Source organism: Myxine glutinosa, chromosome 4 (assembly GCF_964187855.1).
Source record: "Myxine glutinosa chromosome 4, kmMyxGlut1.1, whole genome shotgun sequence".
Lineage (NCBI taxonomy): Eukaryota > Metazoa > Chordata > Myxini > Myxiniformes > Myxinidae > Myxine > Myxine glutinosa.
This window is the reverse complement of record NC_136264.1, coordinates 14,722,192-14,738,037: the sequence shown is the minus strand read 5'-3', so window position 1 is coordinate 14,738,037 and position 15,846 is coordinate 14,722,192.

The following is a 15,846-nucleotide window of genomic DNA, read 5'->3' as shown; positions in this document are numbered from 1 at the left end:
GCCATCTCTCCAACTTACAATCCCACAAGATATGCGGAAAGGACGACCCAAAACCAATATAAACATCATTAAACATCATTCGTATATAAACATCATTAAAAGTAAATAATGACCTCGGCCAAAGTTCAAATGACATTTAATCTCTACATGAGAGAATTCCACATAGCTATTTGGACGGTGAATATGCTAACAGATCGCTGTCTCCATCGATCTTGCCAAGGCCGTAACACCTATCGACTCAAAATCCTTTTAACTGTTGATTTGGTAGTTTTTACAATGAAGGAAACATTAACAATGTTGTTGAAAGTTTATTTTGTGATTAATTGGAGTTATGTTGTTTGGAATGAAAAAAGAGATATCGAGTTCAAGTGAATGACGACATGCCATGATGGTTTCTACTTTCTGAACGTGAACTTCGTGGATCGCCATATGCAGATTCACCATGGACCCACGATTGATGTTTCTATACGTGAACATACCCGTTTGTTTGCGAACGGGTACGTTTTTCATGGAAGTCCTTCACGAACTTGCTGTCCATGTCTGACGTGCGACTAAAGGTGCTACAGGAATGTGGAATTTATTGGTTTCATGCTTTAGCATTCGCCGTATCTGATTTGCCTGTTTGCTGCTGGCCTCCCACCCGTGCGTAGCACAATGAGCCGTTTCACCTCTCTTGTCTTCACCGCCATCACAACAACACAACAACATGCATTTTAAGGCCATTTTCCCTGCTAGAGCTGGGGTTAGCCACCGCCATCATGGGGGTGAAAAAAGTAGGGAGAGAAAGTGAAGCCAACCATATGAAAGAAAGGTAGCAAGGGTATCTCTCTCGTGATTGGAATTACGCGAATCGAGCGTGTGAGTAACACTGTGATAAAAATTTTCGCACTGAACAACATGAAAACGTGCTCACAATAACACCCGGATGCCAGCTAGATTGCCTTCCCCCTCAGTTTCCGGAAACCCTCCATGTTAGCGTCATGTGTGCAGTGAAGTGTTTCACATTCTGTGCATGTCGAATCAATTCATGCTTGTCACACAACCCGATCTCTCGACCAAGTTTCATCCAAAACCGTACATAACCTTTTCAGACATCGTGCTTTTCAGGGTGTTTATAAAATCCCTATCTATATAGTCACCCAATATTTCTTAGAAATAGATAGAGACTTTATAAACACCCTGTATATCGTTTTTGGCCCTCTCAATGGGGGAAAAAATCACTTTAAAAATTGTTGCATCCAAATCCGGATCTTCACCAAAATCTAAGCAATTCATCCTCGTCACACAGCGAACCTCTCCGCCAAGTTTCCTCCAAATCTGTCCATAACCTTTTGAGATATCCTGCTCACAGACAAAGAAAGAAAGATGTTGTGCATAGCACCATACTTGCAAAATCTAAAACAACAATATGCTATGTATAAAGGTATGTCTAAAAGGTACCTTCCAATAGTCCATAATGAAAGATGTAATTAATAGACAGTCATGGTCAAATAATACATAATTAGTAGATGTACTCACGGTCTAACACACATTGAAACAATATGTAATTAATAGACACTCACATGGGTCGACCAAGGCTTCACCTCGACGAGAGTTCACTGTCTACCCTTGTTCTTCAGTTTTATATGCAGTATATAGTGTATATATATATATATATATATATATATATATATATATATATATATATATATATATATATATATATATATATAATTATATATATATATATATTGTTGTGAATATGAGAATGTTTTTTTATTTTGTGGTGGTGGTAAAATGTTGTAAAAGGTTGTTGTAAAAGGTTGTTGTAAAATATCACCCCTCCTCCCTCCGTTGTGGTTGTATAAAGGTCAAAGGGCGTTCCCGTAGTTAGTCCATAAAAAACATACATGCAGGACACGATATATCTTTTCTTTTGATAGTTATCTCTTATTCTGTGTTTTAGGATAAGGCTGTGTCTCCCATTAATTAAAAGTACTCCATTGCACCAGTGAAAGAGAATAGACCCCCTTTCCTTCCCATCCCCAAAAATCTCCCTTTCCATCCCCTCCAAAACCTCCAATGACCTCATATTACATCCCCCTCTCGTCATTGGCGAGCCTCGATTGCCCATATTACCTCCCCTCCAATAACCACCATTGACCACGAGGCTCGGGTCGGAGAAGAAAGGCGTGTCGCACCTCGTCAGAGGGGAGGAGGGGCGCGCCGCCCGTCGTCATCCAGGGCGGAGCCCGAGGGTCGCGCGACCAACCAGGGCCGAGGTGAGCACCCCCGATGGGCGTGTCCAAAGCGCCGGGGGGCGTGATCGCTGGGGGCGCTATAAAAGGGCGCAACCGGAAGTGGACCAGGAGAAGAAGAAAGAGAGATGCACTCTGGGTTGGTCTGGGTCGGTTGAGAGAAAGAGAGGAGGAGTTGGTTGCAAGGAGTTGGTGACAGTCGGTTGCCAGAGAAAGGAGTCGGTGGTCAGTTGGTTGCGGTGGTGAGGAGTCGGTGGTGACGAGTGAGACAAGGCCTGGCAAGGCAAGTGCAGGCAGCCGCAGCAGCGCCACCCAACCGCCAAAGGGGGCCTGAACGGCGGTTCGGAGCAGGGCCGAAACGGAACGGCGGCTGCTGAACGCGCCGGTTGTGCTGCGGGACCCCCCTTGGACCTTTCCTCTCCCTCCAGCCATCCACCTTCTGCCATCCCTGGCATTCCCCGCGTGAGTCAGCGTTCTGTTTGTTCTGTCCTGGGATATAAGTTAAGTCTGTAGGTAAGCTAAATTTGCACTGTGTCACCTGCGTCTTGTGCTTGTAAATAAACGTGAAATCTGTCTTTTTGCTTGTGTGTAAATAGTAGGAATAAATGTAGTAGTATTTCAAACCTTTTTTTGTCTCCGTTTTCCTCTTGCATTGCGTCGCTTTTGTCTTTTCCCTCATTGAGCAGCTAGGGTGCGATACAACCAACGTTCGGGTGGAATCGGGTGAGTTTTGTTAGGTCGCGGTTTTAAACCACCGCTCGGTCTATAACATCCTAACCGCGATCTATAACAATTGGTGTCAGGAGTGGGATCGACCCGGAGCGCGCTTCACGCGCTCAAAATTATAAAATACCGAAATTTGTTTTGTTTTAAAGGAAAAGCCCGAATTTTGAAATCGCGCCATGGCTGTCCAAGGCGACGGGATGCCGGTGGGAGAGATAGAGGGGTTAGAAGTAACCCAGGACTTCGGGGAAGAAAGGGAGGAGGAAAATGGCAATGTGGTTGCGGGAATTTCAGGTGCACAAAATGGCGCTCTCGCGCACGTGATTACAGCGGCGCCAAATTTAGCCACGCCCATGGTCGCGGTAGTCGAACCGGAGATGCCAATGGATTTGAACCTTTTTTTTATACAAATGAAGGCCCTTATGGCCCAGAATAGTGAGCGATTGGAGGGCCAAATGGGGGTAATGGGGAACCGGATGGATGCTCAGAGTGAGCAATTGGGGGTAATGAGGGACGAAGCGAGGGGTACCAGTGAGGGGTTAGACAATAATTTTAAGGGATTAGACAAGAAATTTGGGAAGTTAGACAATAATTTTGAGGAGTTAGACAAGAAATTTGGGAGGTTAGACAATAATTTTGAGGGGTTAGACAACGGGATAAAAGAGGTGAGAAATGGGTTAATGGGGTTAGAAAATAGGATGGAGGACAAATTGCGGGAAATAGGGGAACAATCCGCCCGGGAAATCGAACAGATGGGGAACCAGATGGAGGAAATACGACGAGGGGTGAGTGAGGAGGTCTCGGGGCTACGCGAGGAGGTAAAGCGAGGCGAAAAGCGTATAGAGAAAGAGGTGAGAAATAATACGGCAAAGTTACAGGGGGGAATAGAAGATCTGACGAAAGGAGTAGAACAGCTGACAGTCGGACAAAAGGAACTAGCGGACCAAGTGGAAAAGAACACAGCAATCATCGGGGGTTTAAAAGCAACACAAAAGGACATAAAAAATGAATTAATAGCGACACAAAAGGAATGTCAAATGGTACATGAGGGATTGACGAAGAGGTTGGAGGAGGTGACAGAAGTAATGGAGACGAAGGACCGGGAGGTAAGGACGCACATAGAAACGGTTAAAGTAGCGATGGAGGAAGAAATCGAGGGGGCGCACCGGGAGCTGAAGGAGGTAAAGGAAAAATTAGAGGAGGTGGAAGAAGGGGTGAGTGAAATTAAGAAGAGACGGAGGGAAGCTAAGAGGGAGATAAAGGAGGAAGTCATGGAATATGTACAAGGTCTGTGTTCAAATCATGATGCGGTGCTCACTAACCAAATAAAAAGTTTGCAGGTGGCAGAGGAGGTGCGACGAGGTACGGAGGTGAGTGGCAATGTACATGATGTGAGGGGAGATTCAGTCGGCTTGAGGGGTGGTGTAGACCCGGGTGTTCGTGAGGGACCAATGGTAAGAGGTATGACTGGTCCGGAGTGTATGGACAGAGGAGGTGTGCAAGGAGGGTTGGCTATGGGGAGTGAGGGGGGTGCTGGTGAGCAAGGCTGTGGGGGTATGGCGTGGGTAGCGGGTTGCGGAGGGGCGACCCAGGCATCGACACCAGGAGGGGTAGTGTTAGGAGGGACGGGGGACGCGCGGGAGCCCCCCGGGAATAGCGTACTGTGGGAGCCCGAACGGTTTGGTCCCGCGTTGATCCCGCAAGGAGTGACGCGCGGGGTCCGACCTTCGGGCGCCCACAAGGTCCCACTCGCGCCGTATGACGGCAAGAGTGATTTGAGGGCGTACCTGGCGCAGTTTGAGTACGTGTGTAAAGGCAACGGTTGGAATCCGGACGAAGGTGGAGTACACCTGGTGGGGGCACTGCGCGGTGCGGCGGCGGAGGTGCTGACGGCTTTACCACCGGGTGCTCTCACCCTGTCAGCCCTCCGTGCGGCATTAATTAATCGGTTCGGCATTGAACAGCAAAGCGAGCTTGTTAAAGCCCAACTTGCGCAGCGAAAACGCAAGCCCCAGGAGACCATCGGGGAACTTGCTCACGATATTCGCCGCGCGGTCGGGATTGCACACGCGGACATGGCGGCGGGTTCACAGGAAAGCCTGGCACTGGATCACTTTATTCAGGCCCTTCCGGATCTGGAGCTCCGGCAACAGCTCGCCATGTGGCGCCCGCAAACCATGAGTCAGGCGGCCGACGCTGCAGCCCGTTGGGAAGCAGCGAGGCCCCTGGCCCGGGGAGGCGAGCGCCATGCAGTGGCGGTGCGTCAGATGGGGCCCGTGATGGGGGGCGGCCCCCCAAGGGGGCCCGCCCCCGACGGGGGCCCTGACCTGGAGAGCATGGTCCAGAGGTTAGTGGATCGGCGCCTGGCGGGACCTGGACCATGGCAGGCGGCCCCAGCGGTGGCACCCGGTAGTCCCCGACAGAGTACCCCAATTCGGACATACAGGGGGGGGAATTTGGAATACCGGAGGCAAGCACCTTACCAGGTGAGGTGCTATAATTGTGCTAGGATGGGTCACCGTGCATGGGAGTGTCGAGCTCCGCGCCGGGACGTTCCCCGCCAGCCGATGCCCTCAACTCCGCCCAGTATCGATCGGCCTAGCCGACCTCAGACACCCCCCCGCCAGGGCCAGGGAAACTAGAACGTGCCGGGCATGCAGGGCGGTGTTCGGCAGTAGAGGATGGGGAGAAGCCCTCGTTGACGCGACAGGTCATTCATTGTGGCCGAATTGGAACGGGTAGTTTGACAATTCGGTGCAAAATTGCCGGCGTGGGGGTAGACGCCGTGGTGGACACGGGAGCCAGCGCCACGATCATCAGCCCCGTGGTCCTTAATTCGAGTGCAGACGGCTGGGGTAAAATCCAGCGTCTGGAAAATCATAGCTTGCAGCTGGCTACCGGGGCAACGGCTCCGATCATAGGGCGTGGTTTTGTGACCCTCAAGTTGGGATCGGTGAAGCAAGAGATAGAGGTTTGGGTGGCGGAGGTGTGCGACCCATGCTTAATAGGGTTGGATTTGTTGACTGCCAGCGGTTGTAAAATCGACTTGAGTCGGGGGGTCCTGCGATGGGGAGTGGAAGAGCTACCATTGGAGGGGGTGAGCACGGCCGAGAGGGTGGAGCTGGAGGCTCCTGAGGCCGTGACCATCCCCCCGGGGGCCGAGGCCATAGTGCCGGCCCGATGGTCAGCTCGCCCGACATGGCAGGAATCCTGCGGCCTGGTCGAACCGGTGGCAGCGCTATCCATACCTGGTTTAATCGTGGGCCGTACCCTTGTAAAAACGGACGGGCCGGTGGTGGCCGTCCGAGTAATTAATATTAGCACAGAACCACGCACTATAGTGAGGGGCACGAAGGTAGCTGGCTGCACCCCAGTTAGAGAAGTCGCGTCAGTGAGGGGCGAGAACGTCCAGCCGAGCCGGCCCCAGGGGGAGCCTTCAATAAGTTCTAGGAATTGGCCCGATCCCATTTGCGAGATGGTAAATCGCAGTAGTGTAGAGTTGGGAGGTACCCAGAGGGAGGCCTTACACAAACTGGTTGGGTCCCATTTGGACCTCTTCTCCTTGTCCACCGAGGATATTGGACGTACGGGCCTGGTGAAACATCAGATCCACACCGGTGAGGCCCGGCCTATTCGTCAGGCCGCCCGACGGCTCCCTTGGAGCAAGAGGGCGGAAGCTGACGAGCAGGTTGAAAAAATGCTCGACGCAGGTGTGATCGAGCCCTCGGGAAGTCCTTGGATGTCACCTGTTGTGCTGGTCAAAAAGAAAGATGGGACCACGCGGTTCTGCGTGGACTATCGCCAGCTAAACAACGTGACACTCAAGGACTCATATCCCCTGCCAAGGATTGATGACACCCTCGATGCCGTTGCGGGCTCAAATTGGTTCTCAACTTTGGACCTCAAGAGTGGGTATTGGCAGGTGGAGATGGATAGGGCAGGGAAGGAGAAAACGGCATTTTCCACAGGTAAGGGGCTGTATCAGTTCACTGTGATGCCGTTTGGTTTGTGTAACGCCCCCGCCACCTTTGAAAGATTGATGGAGCATGTACTGGGCGGCATGCCATGGCAATCATGCCTGGTGTACCTGGATGACGTCCTGGTACATGCCCAAACGTTCCCCCAGGCAGTAGCTAATTTGGACCAGGTGTTCGGGTGCCTCAGACAGGCAGGGTTGAAGCTGAACCCGAGTAAGTGCACTTTGTTTGCAAGAGAGGTGGCCTATTTAGGTCACGTGATCGCCCGCGAGGGGGTAAAAACGGACCCAGACAAAATTAAAGCGGTAGAGGAGTGGCCCGCACCACGTACCATCAAGGAGGTGCGGGGATTTTTGGGACTCTGCTCCTACTACCGGCGCTTTGTGGCGAAATTTGCGGAGTTGGCCCGTCCCCTCCACCGGCTTACGGAGAAGGGGACGCGATTTAATTGGACGCGGGAGTGCCACGAGGCCTTCCAAAAATTGAAGGGGTGTCTAACATCCGCACCCCTTCTAGCTTACCCCACTAGCAACGGGGCATTTACCCTGGACACGGATGCGAGCCAGGAAGGATTGGGCGCAGTTTTGTCTCAGACACAGGAGGGCGTGGAGAGAGTGATTGGTTATTATAGTCGGGCCTTAAGTAGGCCCGAGCGAAATTATTGCGTCACTCGCAAAGAGTTATTGGCCATGCTGGCTGCCATGAACCATTTCCACCCGTACCTGTACGGGCGGAAATTTTTGGTTAGAACTGACCATTCCTCCTTGCAATGGCTCCTTCGGTTCAAGGAACCGGAGGGCCAAATTGCAAGGTGGTTGGAAAAGTTGCAGCAGTACGATTTTGATGTGGCCCATAGGGCCGGGAAGGCCCATGGTAATGCGGACGCACTCTCTCGGCGTCCTTGTCTGGGGGAAAACTGTAAATTTTGTGCGAGACACGAGGAGAGGGAGCAATTGGGCGATTCCGCCCCGATTCTCGTCGTCCGGGCAACCCGGGTGAGAGGGCCAATTTTGCCACTAACCGCGGACGAGGAATTTGGAGAGTTGGCTTGGAGCACGGCCCAGCAGGAGGATCCTGTTCTGGGGCCGGTGTTCCAGTGGGTCAAATTGGGGCAAAGACCAAAGGGGGAAGAGGTCACCCCCCTCGGGGCGCAAACAAAGGCGTATTGGGCTCAGTGGCAGACCCTGGAATTGAAAGGCAACATCTTGTATCGCAAGTGGGTGGAGGTTCCCTCTGATAGAACTTCCTGGCTGGTGATAGTCCCTGACAAATTCAAGAACGTCATATTGCAACAGGTGCATGGTACCCGCTCCGGCGGCCATTTGGGCAGGACAAAGACAATATCTCGGGTCCGCCGGAGGTTCTATTGGGTGAATATGGGGCGCGACATACAGGACTGGTGTCGGAGATGCGACGCCTGTTCTGCCAAAAAGGGACCAGCACGGAGGACGAGGGCCCCCCTTCAATTACATCAGGTGGGGGCCCCCCTTGAGCGGGTGGCTATGGATATTCTAGGACCGCTGCCCCGCACCCGCCAAGGTAATAAGTATATCCTCGTTGTAATGGACTATTTCACCAAGTGGCCGGAGGCCTATGCCCTCCCCAACCAAGAAGCAGGGGTGGTAGCACAGGCCTTCGTAGAAGGATTTGTATGTCGGCACGGGATTCCACAGGAGCTGCACACCGATCAGGGTCGAAATTTTGAAAGTCAATTACTAAAAGATGTGTGCAGACTCCTGTCAATTCGGAAAACCAGGACCACGCCCTTGCGGCCACAATCTGACGGGATGGTGGAAAGGTTCAATCGAACATTGATCCAACAACTGGCATTGTTCACCACCACCCGTCAGGATGACTGGGACGAACATCTCCCGTACCTGTTGATGGCCTACCGAACTAGCCAGCACGGGGCCACCGCATGCAGTCCAGCGTTGCTTATGTATGGGCGGGAGTTACGGGCTCCCGCCGACTTGCTATGCGGTCCCGTGCCAGACACCACGGACACACCGCCGAGGGAGGGGTACGCACGTCACCTGGAGGAAGGCATGGAGCGGGTCCATGCCTTCGCCCGCCGCCAGCTCCATCTGGCGGGGGCCAAGATGAAGCGCAGGTATGACGACCGGAGCCAGGGGAGTCAATACGCTCCGGGGATGAAGATTTGGTTCTTTAATCCCCGGAGGCGGAAGGGAAGGTGCCCAAAACTCACCTCCCCCTGGCAAGGCCCGGGAGTCGTCCTGTCGCAAATCTGTGACGTGGTCATTAAGATCAAAATGGGGCCACGGACCCCCCCTCGGATCGTCCATGCCGACCGGATAAGACCTTATGCCGGCGAGCAGGCGCCCTCATGGATCGCCTCGGCTCTAGATGCCGAGGCAGGACCCAGTACCTCTTGCGACGGGGGCTCGTAGCGTCAGAGGACTGGGGGAATGGTAGTGAGAGATGCCCCGCTGTGGTGGGATGGCAACTCTGTCATCCCTCACAAGGTGGGGCAAAGGAGCAATAGCTTATGGGGTGTATGGCAGTGAAAACTAGCCCGGGTGGGTTAGGTTATATTGATAGGGCCCTAGAAGATGACATTAGGTAACGTTAAGTTTAGTTAGTGACTGATACCTGTAGTGGGGACGCAGGTAGATTAGTGTGGATGATAATGACGAGGGAGCGCAATAGTTTAAAGGGACGACTGGGAAGCGCAAGTTTCAGAAGGGAGTAGTTAGCTGAGATGATGCCGTGTGTGTGAGAATTGAACAGGTGTGATTGCACAGGTGTGCAACTGGACAGGTGTGTGGAGCAGTGTATGAGTAGTGAGTGTTGTGGATCAGCGCGAATGCGCTTGGGGAGAGAAGGGTGCAGGTGGCACCAGGTGTGAGAGCACAGGTGTGCAAGTACAGGTGTGTGGAGAGAGTTGGAGTAAGTGGTACGGAGTGGTGTGCATGGTGCGAAGGTGTGAATGGGGGAAGAGTGGACCCCCATCACGGATACCCGGGGCGGGTAGTGTAAGTGTTAGGTAGAGGGTACAGGTAAATTGTGGTTGGATATTGGCATCTGTGGTGCGGGTGACAGAATGATGTTTGGATGGGTGCATTAGTGTTGTGGAAATGGCTGGGCGTGTAGCCTGTTAGTGTGTGTAGTTGGTTTGGGCACTCCACCACTGTAAGGATGTCGGCCAGGTGAGGCCGCAGGTGGGCTCTGGGAGCCGGTAGTAGTTGTTGTGGATGGGGCCCGAGGATCCGGAGGACGGACCCGGGTAGCCCAGTGCCAGAGGGCACCATGGGGTGACAGAGCCAGGAGAGGGGCTGCCCCCAGTTAGATAGGTTAGGGTGAGGAGCTAGGTAAGCTCGGGTGGCAACTACAGTGGTGGAGGTGTGCAGGTGGGTAGACCTGTTGGGAGAGCTACACGTCGCGGCCCAGAAATTGTGCGAGGGCACCGGGAGATGAATCGGGGGAGTGAGACCCCAAATTGAAAAGCACCACAGTTTGGCCAATGGGAATTGGTTTTTAGAACCCATAGTGTAAGAGGGCCAATGGTTTGGCCGGAGAAAGACCCCGGGTAGTGTAAAGTGTGTTAAAGTCATTTAGAGGATAGTTAGGATGAAGGATCTCCTCGCACCATCTGCACCCACTCACCGGAGGTGACAGGAACTCCACACCATGCCATGTTTTATTATTTTTTATTGTGCAAATGTTTGGAATGTGAGACGCATCATGACGTGGGTGTGACATTGTGCTTTGATGTTCCATCTCTGCCTCCTTATGAGGATTGATGATGAATTGATGATGGCAAATTTTTGAAGTAGAGGGATTGTGGTGACGAATTTGATATAGGGGAAATATGGGGAAGACGTGACAGTAGTGACGAATTGGTAATGTGTAGGTTTTGTACATATGGGGTAAGGGCAAGGGTGGGCTAGGTAACAGGGGGGTGACGTACGGTAGGGACGAGCTTTCTCACTTCGCCCTCCGTACGCATTTCGCCTTGCATTGCCTTTTTGATGTGTACCCTTGAGACCTTACCCCTCGCTCATCTGTCTTGTCCCCCCTTTTTGTCTCCCACATGAGGACCTGAGCGCCGTTGGGCGCCGAGGGGAGCGTGCGTGGGTCGGCCATTGTGCGCCCGAAATTCCCAGAACCAGCTGTCTGCATCGATGCACCACATTATGGACCACATGTCAGTGGCCGAGCACCACTTATGGACCCCATGGGTTGGGGCAAGGCCCCTCTGCTGGAACCGGCCATGAGGGCCCGAAATCTTGCTGGCGGACCTTGGCCACAGGGCACCGATGCCCCACAGGTGAACCACACGTAGTCGGCCCTGTGGGCCATAAATAAAGATAAATAAAATGGACACCTTTGGGCAAGCTTTATTGCAAATAGGCCGCCAGTAAGCAAAGCAAATGAAAATGACAACAACTGGAAGAAATAATGATAACCAGCAGAGGGAGCCGAAGAGCAAGAGACACCTGCAGGGTTGGGTTTGTTGGTTTTATTTTATTCATTGAACAATGGGGACTGCACCGATTGGTGCTTGGGTGTGTATTGGTGCGTTTTTGGGTGCTTTAATGGTGCATTGATGCAGAGCAGACTGTCCTCCCCCCAGAAAGAACAATTACAGGTCCTGGGTTAGTTTTGTAAATAAAATTAGCGTCAGTGTAAATAATGCTCCCCACCGTCAGTGTATAGTTTGAAGACCATTCCGCAATTCGGTTAACTGTGGGCGTAAGTCTGTTAGGCAGGGTGCAATGGAGCAGCGGGACACATTTATTTATGTTTTAAAACCAGTCGCACTCAGGGTCAGGTTAAAAGTAGAGGGAACTACACCTACATGCCACACTAAGGTAAAAGTAATAGGCCCGGGACGTGCCTAAGGGGAGGAGGGTGCAGTGTTGTGAATATGAGAATGTTTTTTTATTTTGTGGTGGTGGTAAAATGTTGTAAAAGGTTGTTGTAAAAGGTTGTTGTAAAATATCACCCCTCCTCCCTCCGTTGTGGTTGTATAAAGGTCAAAGGGCGTTCCCGTAGTTAGTCCATAAAAAACATACATGCAGGACACGATATATCTTTTCTTTTGATAGTTATCTCTTATTCTGTGTTTTAGGATAAGGCTGTGTCTCCCATTAATTAAAAGTACTCCATTGCACCAGTGAAAGAGAATAGACCCCCTTTCCTTCCCATCCCCAAAAATCTCCCTTTCCATCCCCTCCAAAACCTCCAATGACCTCATATTACATCCCCCTCTCGTCATTGGCGAGCCTCGATTGCCCATATTACCTCCCCTCCAATAACCACCATTGACCACGAGGCTCGGGTCGGAGAAGAAAGGCGTGTCGCACCTCGTCAGAGGGGAGGAGGGGCGCGCCGCCCGTCGTCATCCAGGGCGGAGCCCGAGGGTCGCGCGACCAACCAGGGCCGAGGTGAGCACCCCCGATGGGCGTGTCCAAAGCGCCGGGGGGCGTGATCGCTGGGGGCGCTATAAAAGGGCGCAACCGGAAGTGGACCAGGAGAAGAAGAAAGAGAGATGCACTCTGGGTTGGTCTGGGTCGGTTGAGAGAAAGAGAGGAGGAGTTGGTTGCAAGGAGTTGGTGACAGTCGGTTGCCAGAGAAAGGAGTCGGTGGTCAGTTGGTTGCGGTGGTGAGGAGTCGGTGGTGACGAGTGAGACAAGGCCTGGCAAGGCAAGTGCAGGCAGCCGCAGCAGCGCCACCCAACCGCCAAAGGGGGCCTGAACGGCGGTTCGGAGCAGGGCCGAAACGGAACGGCGGCTGCTGAACGCGCCGGTTGTGCTGCGGGACCCCCCTTGGACCTTTCCTCTCCCTCCAGCCATCCACCTTCTGCCATCCCTGGCATTCCCCGCGTGAGTCAGCGTTCTGTTTGTTCTGTCCTGGGATATAAGTTAAGTCTGTAGGTAAGCTAAATTTGCACTGTGTCACCTGCGTCTTGTGCTTGTAAATAAACGTGAAATCTGTCTTTTTGCTTGTGTGTAAATAGTAGGAATAAATGTAGTAGTATTTCAAACCTTTTTTTGTCTCCGTTTTCCTCTTGCATTGCGTCGCTTTTGTCTTTTCCCTCATTGAGCAGCTAGGGTGCGATACAACCAACGTTCGGGTGGAATCGGGTGAGTTTTGTTAGGTCGCGGTTTTAAACCACCGCTCGGTCTATAACATCCTAACCGCGATCTATAACAATATATATATATATATATACATATATATATATATATATATATATATATATATAAATATATATATATATATATATATATATATATATATATATATATATATATATTGTTACGGACCGTGGATAAGATGTTGGTTTTGCCGAGCGGAGGCCCCGCGGCCCTAACAGTTACCCCGACTAACCCGATTCCCGAACGTTGGCCGGATCGCGCCACAGATATTCAATATGGAAAAGACGAAGGCGACACGGATGTGAAGAAGAAGAAGAATACGCAAAAAGGTTGAAAATACTACTAAATTTATTCCTACTATATACAGGCTCAAAAAAACCAAGGAGAAAGAAAGATAATAAAATAATATACAGAAGATTTTAGAGACACAGTGCAAATTCCTTATACAAGCTTAATTAAATCCCCAGGGACAAAACAAACAGAACAAACTCACGTACACAAAAGGATGGAAAGGCAGGAGGTGGATGGCTGGAGGGAGAGGAAGGTCCAAGGGGTCCTGCAGCACGATCGGCGCGTTTAGCAGCCGCCGTTCCTTCGCGGCCCTGCTCAAAACCGCCGTCCAGGCCCCAAGCGCTGTTGTTGCTGCTGTGGGCGCCGCTGCTGCTGCTGTGGATGTCGCGCGCTTTTCCAGGACTACAACAGGCTTCTTGCTGTTAACTACTGCTCAGTCCAACTTTGGCGAGCAAGGCGACGAATAGCAGGCTTTGTGCTTTCCGGGATGTCCTATCTTTGGATGTTCTTTCTGGATCTCCTCTTTCTTGGTCCAACCACTCTTTCTCTCTCTCTTGGTCCAATCACTCCTCACCACCGACCACACTGACGACCAACGACCACTGACGACCACTGACCACCAACTCCGACGACCACTGACGACCACTGACGACCAACTGAACCACTGACGACCACTGACCACTACCGACGACCACCGACGACCCAACTACCTTGCTTCTTGCGCGCGTGCTTTTTATAACGCCTCCGGCGATCAAGCCGCCGGCCTTCAGGACACGCCCATCGGTGTGCTCACCTCGGCCCTGGTTGGTCGCGCGACCCTCTGGCTCCGCCCTTGATGACGACGGGCGGGCACGCCCGTCTTCCCCGACCCGAGCACATGTTCAATGGTGGTTTTGGAGGGGATGTAATTTGCAATCGAGGCTTGGCAATGACAAAAGGGGAAAGTGAAAGTTTTGGGAATGGGAATGAAGAATGAAGGGAATCTATCTATTTCACTTGGTGCAATGGAGTGTCATCTTAATGGAAGACAAGGCCTTACCCTAATACACATAATAAAGATATAACTATTGAACAGGGGTATTCTATGATTGGCTGACGTGTATGCTTTATGGACTAATTATGGGACGCCCTTTGACCTTTACACTACGGAGGTATTTACAAGGAATCATTACATTTTACAGAGGGTGATATTTTCAACAATTTACTATACAATACAACACAATAAAAAAAACACAATCCTCATATCCGCAACACTGCACCCTCCTCCTCTTAGGCACCTTCCGGGCCTATAACTTTAACTTAGTGTGACACGTAGGTGTAGTTCCCTCTACTTTTAACCTGACCCTGAGTGCGACAGTTTTAAATCATAAATAAATATGTCCCGCTGCTCCATTGCACCCTACCTAACAGACTCACGCCCACAGCTAACCGAATTGCGGAATGGTCTTCAAACTATACACTTACGGTGGGGAGCATTATTTACAATTGACGCTACTTTATTTACAAAACGCAACCCAGGACCTGTGATTGTTCTTTTGGGGGGGAGAGACAGTCTGCTCTGCATCAATGCACCATGAAAGCACCCATAAATGCACCAACACACCCTCAAGCACCAATCGGTGCACAGTCATCATTGTTCAAGGAATAAAAATAAAAACAACAACCCCTAACCCTGCAGGTGGTCTCTTGCTCTTCGGCTCCCTCTGCTGGCTATTATTATTTTCCTGGTGTTGTCATCTTCCTTTGCTGGCGGCCTATTTGCACTATTAAAATGCATCCAACGTGTCCATTTTTATTTTTTTTATTTATGGCCCACAGGGCCGACTAGTGTGGTTCACCTGTGGGGCATCGGTGCCCTGTGATCAAGGTCCGCCAGCAAGATTTCGGGCCTTCATGGCCGGTTCCAGCAGAGGGGCCATGCCCCAACCCATGGGGTCCATCAATGGTGCTCAGCCACAGACATGTGGTCCATAATGTGGTGCATCGATGCAGACAGCTGTGGTTGCGAGAGGTTCGGGTGCACAATGGCCGACTCACGCACGCTCCCCTCGGCGCCCAGTGGCGCACAGGTCCTCATGTGGGAGACAAAGGGGGGGAAAGACAGATGAGCGAGGGGTAAGGTCACAAGGGTACACATCAATAAGGCAATGCAAGGCGAAGTGCGTACGGAGAGCGAAGTGAGAAAGCTCGTCCCTACCGTACGTCACCCCCCCCCCCCCATCACCTACAATAACCTTGCCCTTACCCCATATTTACAACAATCTACACATTTACAAATCCGTCGCTACCATCACGTCTTCCCCATATTTCTTCTATTCCAAATTCGTCACCACAATCCCTCTAACCAAAATTTGCCATCACCAATTCATCATCAATCCTCATAAGGAGGAAGAGATGGAACAACAAAGCACAATGTCACACCCATGTCATGATGCGTCTCACATTCCAAACATTTGCATCAAAAATAATAAAAACATGGCATGGTGTGGAGTTACG